Source organism: Myodes glareolus, chromosome 3 (genome assembly GCF_982192425.1).
Source record: "Myodes glareolus chromosome 3, mMyoGla1.1, whole genome shotgun sequence".
Taxonomy (NCBI): domain Eukaryota; kingdom Metazoa; phylum Chordata; class Mammalia; order Rodentia; family Cricetidae; genus Myodes; species Myodes glareolus.
In genome coordinates, this window is record NC_142028.1 from 10114750 (window position 1) to 10122877 (window position 8128).

The window sequence follows — 8128 nt, forward strand, 5'->3', positions numbered from 1 at the left end:
CCATGGAGGAAAGTGAGTTGCTGGTTGATCTCCATGCCCTGATCTGCCTGCATTTTATAGATACAACCCAGAACCACATTGAAGAGGTGGCACCACCCACAACGGGCTGAGCCCTTCCACATGATAATTAATCAAGACAATATTCCCACAAACTTCCCTACAGGCCATTCTGATGGAGGAGGAGGCACTTTCTCAGCTGAGGTTCCCTCTTCCCAGATGACCTTAGCTTTGGTCAAGTCTACAAAAAAAATAGACGCTCCTGTGGAAACCATGATGTGACTAGGCCTTCAAAGCCACGTCAGCAGTGACCACCATCTTGTCATTGACCCTTTAACAACATGATAGGACAAGGCCTTCATGGTTGAGCATTATCAGTTTCTGATGATGAAAATGTCTCCCTCTCCCGCAATAATGGTAAAATTGGGATATGGCTTGCAATTCTGAGAAATGTAAGACATTTAACTATCTTCTGTAGAGCAGCTTATTACTGTTACAGCCCACTGTGTCAAAGAGCACACCAGCAATCATTTAAACCCTGGGAAGCTTGTTTAACTTACAGCCTGGGGAAAGATGTTAAGTCTTAAAGAAGGGAGCCAAGAAACTGCTTAGTCCCGTTATTATTAGCTGACCTGAAAGTTTCTGGCCAGTTTACAAGACTTGAAAATTTTCAAATTGGATTTATATATGTTTGTTATACAATAATCAGAAAAATCAAAGTGGAAGGGCCTGAAGAAAGACTGTGCTATTAAAGATATTTTTGGAAAGTCTGTTTTGCCACTAGAGCCATGGCAGTCTTGGGATATTGCAGTCTGATGCTATTGAAGGCTGCTGTAGAATCAGCAAGCTGCTTCTCCATGACTCACCTTCAGCAAATTTTAGGAAGGGACAGTGGTTCATTGTGGTATAAAAAGGATAAAAAGAGGAGCGTTTCCTAGGTAGGTTTCTGTCCTAGTAACCAGGGACCCAAGGAATGAGCCATCTGGTCCCTTTTGTCAACTTCCTGCCTTTATCAGAGGAAATGAAATGTGTCCTTGTGACCTTTCAATCCCACATAAACAGTATCGAGAAAACTGTCAAAATCATGCAGCATGAGTAATGCTTATATTTCTTGCACACATTTTTTTTCGAATTCTTCTAGGCATGTCACTGATTTGTAAAACCGCAAACAACCCCAATTCAAGTGACTGTTGATGATGGATGGTGACAACCACTTACTGAAGGCTAACACTCACTGTGGGCCAGAAACTGGTTTATCCATTTGGCACATATGTTATCTCAGCACCGCCTGGAAGGATTCACAGAGGAAAAGGGGGAGCCATACAGCCCATTGTCTCCTTTTCCTTCTCGGAAGGTACCATTGACAATCTTCTGCAGGCATGTGTCAACTTTGCTGTTGTTGTTTGAGACAGGGTTTCCCTGGCCTCAAACCCATGGTGGTCCTTCTGCCTTAGCTTCTCAGAGCACCATATCCTGCTCATGTCATGACTCTATGAGAGAGCAGTGACGCTGGCCCATCCTTCCATGCCAGCAATGGTGCTTTCTGACCTGTGATCTCTTGAATGTGACACAGATGAACCCAATCCATCATAGTTTTCCAACACGACAGTGTCGTCAGAGATATATACAGCCAATTGAAACCATGCTCCAAATTTTGAATATTGAACGTTCACCCAACTAGCAAGAGGCAGAGCCTCACAGTTAGGCAATGCTGAGTACCCACAGAAGTTTCTAGCTGGTCATGCCATTTTAAGAAGGAACAACCATGACTTTATACAGCCAACTGTACTGGTAAGGTGGCATATTTACCAAGGTCAGTGATTAAATGTATTTTTTGTTCATATTTTCAAGTCATAATGGGTTTATTTGGAAATACATTGAGGAACATTTTTCTATGCATGTAGTTGTGAATAAAACAAATTAAATTATAGAGACCTTGATATTGATGAACATATGCAAAAAAATGGGCAAAAGTGCTATAATGAAAGAGTTTCACCCACGCAGAAGACACAAAAGTGCTTAACAAGGAGGAACTTGTGTTTACTAGGGGCACCCTGCCAAGGCTGTTTGCATCCTGCCAACAGTTGAAACATACATATTTTGACCTCATTTTACCAGTGAGGAGGCCCAGGATACAGATAGGAATCTGGCACCAAGTCCCATGGCCATGCATGAGCTAGAGCAAACCTAACTCACTCGAATTATCAATTTCCTTATCACAACAACAGCCCCATTTCCGGCTTCCCACAGCTGGTTTGTTATTGTTCTTAGAGCTGTTGTCATTTCCTGTTCCCATTTTCACAAAGATGCTTTCAGGAAAAAGCCTCCCAGGCAAGATCAACCCATCCTCTTCAAATTCTCACCAAATGGTATAGGTTGGCTTCACTTTGTGCCATGCGGCCCTCAGACTTGGATGTCACTGAAATAAATCATCTCATAACCTTAAGAACACTTCCCAGGCTGAGCTCCCACTCACGGGCATTCTGATTTTGTGAATACATGTTAGGAACTGGGACTCCGTGGACACCAAGGCTCCCCAGGTGATGCTAACGCACCCAGAGCTTGGGAAATGCTGCTGTCTGAATTGTTCAGGCTTCTCTTGGGCTGGACCTCTGATGCTCCTTGTCCCTGCTGTCAGACTGTGTGATCTCTTCCTCTTTCTTCCAGATGGATGAAGTGCTTCTGTCTATCCATTACGGTGTTAGCCTTGGTCATGGTAAAAAATCATGCAGAAATTCTTGGGGATGTTCACGTTCAAATTCCCAACTTCTCCAACACCCGGTCCTTTCACATTCTGCCTCCTTTGAGCTATGGATGTCCTTCACTTTGCCTAGGTTGCCTCTTGATTGGTCATGCTTGCTTGTTTCCCAGTGATCACAGCATCCTCCAACTTCAAGTCCAAGTTCGTCTCTCTACTCGCCACATTCTAGATTTCCAGATCCCTTGCTTTGTAGGTGACTCCACCAATGACCCAGCTGTTGTGGCCTCTGATTTTCCTACCTCCTCTTCACGGTACTTTGCTTACAGCCTCCTTAGCTAGTCCAGATTCTTATGTTTTCTGATAGAATTGCTTATGTTCAGTCTACTCATTCTCTACTCTCTTGCCGCTGCCCCTCCTCCACATCCTCTGGAAACCCCAAACTTAATTATACCCACCCATGCTCACTGGGCTCATTTTTATGATTCTTAGCCTCAAATGGCCCACAAATGCATCCAGAAGATTCTACACATTTGTTCTCATGCATTTGTCATCCTAGCTCCTTGCTCTGAGATGATGACCTAGATTTTCACTCTTCTGCAAAGATAATGGATTTGGAGAGAACATTCAAGAATCTACCACAATTTATGACAGACTTCACATGTGCTCAGGAATTTGATTTCATCTTCTATTCCATGCAGTACCCTCCTACACTTACCTGCATCGCCTCCTTCCCTTACATACTATATTCTACACTTCTCCCTTGCTTATGGTAACACCTGTCTCCCTGGAGATTATTCCAGTCAGTAAACAAATATGCTGGTCGGGCAGCAGTTCCTACTAAGGGAAGAAACTTTCCCCAGGTCTTGCATCTGTCTGTATCCACTGACTCCACTCCCACCCCTTCTTGTCTTTACTGAAAGGAAGAAAGAAAAAAAAACCTCACAAGTTAGCTATTATCCTTTTCTCAATTCATAGTCATGTCAATTCCTTGAACATCTTTTTATTTTCCACTTGAACATGCTCCAACGTGGCTATTGTCCCCAAACTGAAACATCTTTTCTTTAGGGTCAAACTGATCCTATTTACAAAGATCGACAGGTTGTGTCTCACGTTTCGTCTTTCTGAGCCTAGCAGTGAGCCAGACAGCTCACCACGCCCCACTCTCAGCTTTTTCACGGAACCCCACATTGTCCCAACCCCTTCCTTTGCAGTTGTGTCTCCTCTGTTTGTCATTGGTTCTTCTCAGACTCATTCCATTTAAAAAGAGGATTTTTAAGGCCTCTTGTCTCTTTTTCTCTCTTTGACACTGTCAGGTCGTCCCAGTCCTTGGTTTACAATTTCTATGACAAAATCATTCACATTTTTTAATTAAAAAAAAACATGTGTATGGATGTTTTCCCTAAATATATGTCTGTGTGCCGTGTGTACATGACTCCTGGTGCCTAAGGAGGGAGAAAATGGCATCAGATCTCCTGGAAATGGAGTTACAGACATTTGTGAACCACCAGATGGGTACTGGAAATTAAACCCAGGTCTCCCCTCTTGAGGAGACCTGGCCTGTCATCCTCACCAACTTAGACCATGAAACCCAAATGGGCAAGTTCAATAGAACCATCATATATGGGCTGCCCATGTATGCTTCAGCATTGCCAGGGCATAAAGTTTAATTCAGATTTCTTCTGGAAGAACATCCAGTGCTCTTAACTACTGACCCGCCTCTCCAACATGATCACAGGCTCTTTGTTCTCAGTCCAGCCTACTGCCCTGAGCTTATCTCCAGTGCCTGTCTGTACAGCACCACTGCCTGGATGATAGGAGCCAACTCTAAGGATGTGTGCTCAGGTATAAACTCTTAAAAGTTGTGGCAGGTGGTGTTGATTCTTGATCTGGACCCCTGAGAACAAAGGCTAGGAAAGGCGATATGTCGTAAAAACAAACAAACAGTTCCGAAATTACTTCACCTTTTTTGTTTTTGCTTTTAATTAAATAAAGAAAACTATCTCTGTTCTCGATTTGTTAAACTGCACAAAAATAGAAGTTATGGAAAGATATCGATGAGGAAATTCAACTCTGATAATCCCATCTTATCAGTTTCACAGATCCTAACTCAGTTCACCAGTCTGGGCCGTTGGCTACCAGCTCAACTCAGTCTAATCCTGTCTTACTTCCTCTTGGCTGCTCCTGCCAGAAGCATCCACTATAGTAGCAAACAGATGAGAGCAAACTGCTGATTATTTTCCTTTACGCTAAATTAACTATTCCCACACACAATTTCCTTTATAGCTGACCCTCAACCCATCACTAGACATTTCTCTTTGATATATGAGACATAACATTCACCTCTTAACTAGAAGGATTTCTTGACCCAATCCATATCTGATTATTTAAAATAGAGAAAAAACAAAATTTCACTTTAAGGGCCAGCAAAATGGCTCAGTTAATAAAAGTGATTTCTACCAAGTTAATAAAAGTGATCTTAATACCCAGGATCCGGATGGTGAGAGAGAAAGTCTGGCTGTGATCTAGAACACGCACAATGTCATATATGTGCCTGTACTCAAGCATACAGAAACACAAAATAAAAATAAAACATTTTGTAGCTTCTATTTATTTTATTTTATGTGCATGCCTGCATGCATGTCTGAATCATGTGTGTACAGTGACCTCGGAGGTCAAAAGAAGCTGTCAGATCACCCGGAACTGGAGTTACAGATGGTTGTGAGCCACCATGTGAGTTCTGAGAATTGAACCTGGGTCCCCAGCAAGAGAAGCTAATGCTCTTAACAGCTGAGCCAACTCTCTAGTTCCTAATATATATTTTTTTCTAAAGAAAGTTGTTTTCTCTCTGAACAATGAAACTGATGAACTGATAGAAAATAGAGGCAAACTCCAAACATCGTCGCTCAGGAGCCCCAGGAATCCTCGCAGCTCTTTGCAGGGGAAGATCACTCCAAATGCCATCGTGTGTCCACTGTACCAATTCTTTAAGGTGGTTAGTTGAAAAACAAACACTTTCAATAAAAAAACAAAATGAAGCAAAACAACCAACCAAACAAAACAAAAACAGGTAGAGACTGATTCCTGCAGCCACCTTTTTGGCTTTTATCTATCTTTCCCCTTTGATGGCTTCAGGGTAAGGCCAGGCTGGTGTGTCTATGTCTATAATTGATTTCACATCAAATATTTAAGTTTTGTTGTTCCTAATGAAACAAAAGCAACAGTTATTTGATGGCATTTCTGTTGTTCCTAATGATGTCTTAAACACTCAAGCTAATCTTCCTGGGAGAAGTTGTTGGGGCATGTCCAAGCCTGTTCTGTTGTTACACTAGACCAAAGAAGACAGTCTTCAAACCATGACGAGTCTACAGACAGGAGCCGCTTCTGCACTCATCACCTCCTGAGCACTGACAGCCACTGATGTTTACTTCCGGTTACATAGGAGGTTCTCATCTGATGACTGCAGGAATGTAAAATAAGAACAAAGAAAGCATTCCTCCATCTCTTGAACTTGGGAAGAGGTAGGAGGATCAGTAACTCAAGGTCATCCTACATAGCCCAGACCATAGGAGACCTGGTCTTAAATAGTGAAAAGACAGAATCCTCTCCCTGAATTGCATAAGGTCTCAAAAAAAAAGAAGAAAAGAAAAGAAAAGAAAAAGAAAAAAGAAAAAAAGAAAGAAAAAAAATTGTTCAAAGGCTTCACCCGAAGTAACTGGGTTCTTTTCTAATGTAAAGAGGCTTTTCTCCATGCCAAAGTGGATGGAGGCCGAGGGTAGGGTAAAGGTGGAAGTGGAGGGGTGGGGGTGTTAAGTCCCTGGGGCCTTGACCCTATAGAAAAAGACTAGAAGTAACTAAGGAAACTTGGGAGTGGGAGAGGTGACTTTCCCCAGAGAAGAGCAGGACAATTGGTTGTCCAGTGCTAAATAGTCAGTCCTGAGAACATATACATGGGTAACATTATATGGACCAAGCAGGTTATATACAGGAATACATCTGTATATACATATATCTCTTCAGAGACATTTGATGAAAAGGAGACCATGAATTTGAAGAAAAGTGGGGAGGGGCATGTGGAAGAGTTTGGAGAGAGGAAAGGGAAGGGAGAAATGATGTAATTAAATAAGTAACTCAAAAATTAAATAAAAAAAGAGGTTGTTCTCCATGGACAGTTTTAGCAAATGAATCCCTGTGACTTGAAGTTGCTCTGAGCTTAAAAGCCCTTTGTCTGCACAGGCTTTGAATTATCACCTTGTAGTTTTCTAAAAATGAAAATATACTCAACCTTTAGTGCATATCTCCAGAGGAAAACAAGGAGCTTTCATCCAGATGTGGGTGGAACCAAACATGGACATTGTCATCTGAGAAGCAAAATTTATAGGGGAAAAAAAATAGAGAATAAAATGGTTCTGGGATAATTCAAATCCCAAAGGAAGAGAAAACACACACATCACTTAGCGAATTTCCCACCAGAAATACGGACACTTGCATGGAGACAGGAAAAGGGGAAAATAAAAGAAGAAGAAAAACAAACAAACAATTGGATGGAACCCAAAAGCAACAGATAAGGAGGTTTCGAAGAGAGAAAATCATTTGTTGTTGTTGTTGTTGTCTACAAAAACCTTTTAGATGGATTTAAGGCTGTCAACAGGTGATAAAAATTTAATCCTTTATTAAATACAAAATTTGTTGCAGATATTTTTGCTAATGTTTTAGTAGGTATTTTTAAAGATGTATTTATTTTTACCTTATGCATATGAGTATTTTGCCTGAATGTAATGAAAGCACACAGTGTTCATGTTGTGCCCTCAGAAGCTAGAAAAAGGCATCAGGTCCACAGAACTGGAGCTACAGACCGCTGTAAGCTGCCATGTGGGTGCTGAGAACCCAACCCAGGTCAGCGCTCTTGACCAGCAAGGCATAGATAAATAAATACAGCAAAAGCAGGGTTATAAGAGCAGAAAAACAGACAATAAAAACTTAAATTATTAGCAGTTACAATCAGTAAGTGCCATCATCAAAATTAAAAGGCAAACACGAGAATTGAGAAAAATTTTCAATAAAGATCAATTTAGATAATGTCTTTAATGTGTGATGGCTTTCTTATGCATCTAATAGCAACACATCACACACCAAATTAACCCCAGGAAAAATGACAGATGAACAGCTCTCAAAGGAAAGAATTTAAGTGTTTGCCAAACAGATGAAACTGGTACCCTCCCTGCTAAACTGATACCAACAATATGATGAAAAGAAGAAAGGCATCTTTTCACTTTCAAATTAAATTAAAAACTTCCCTTGTAATACTGTTAAACTGCCTCCTAAATGTTTGTGTTGATGCCACACATCAGTACTGCTCTCTGTTTTAACCAGGGAACCTTCTTTTTGTAGCAGGCTGAGGTCGATGCAGAGGCTCACGTGGTCAGGGTTCTG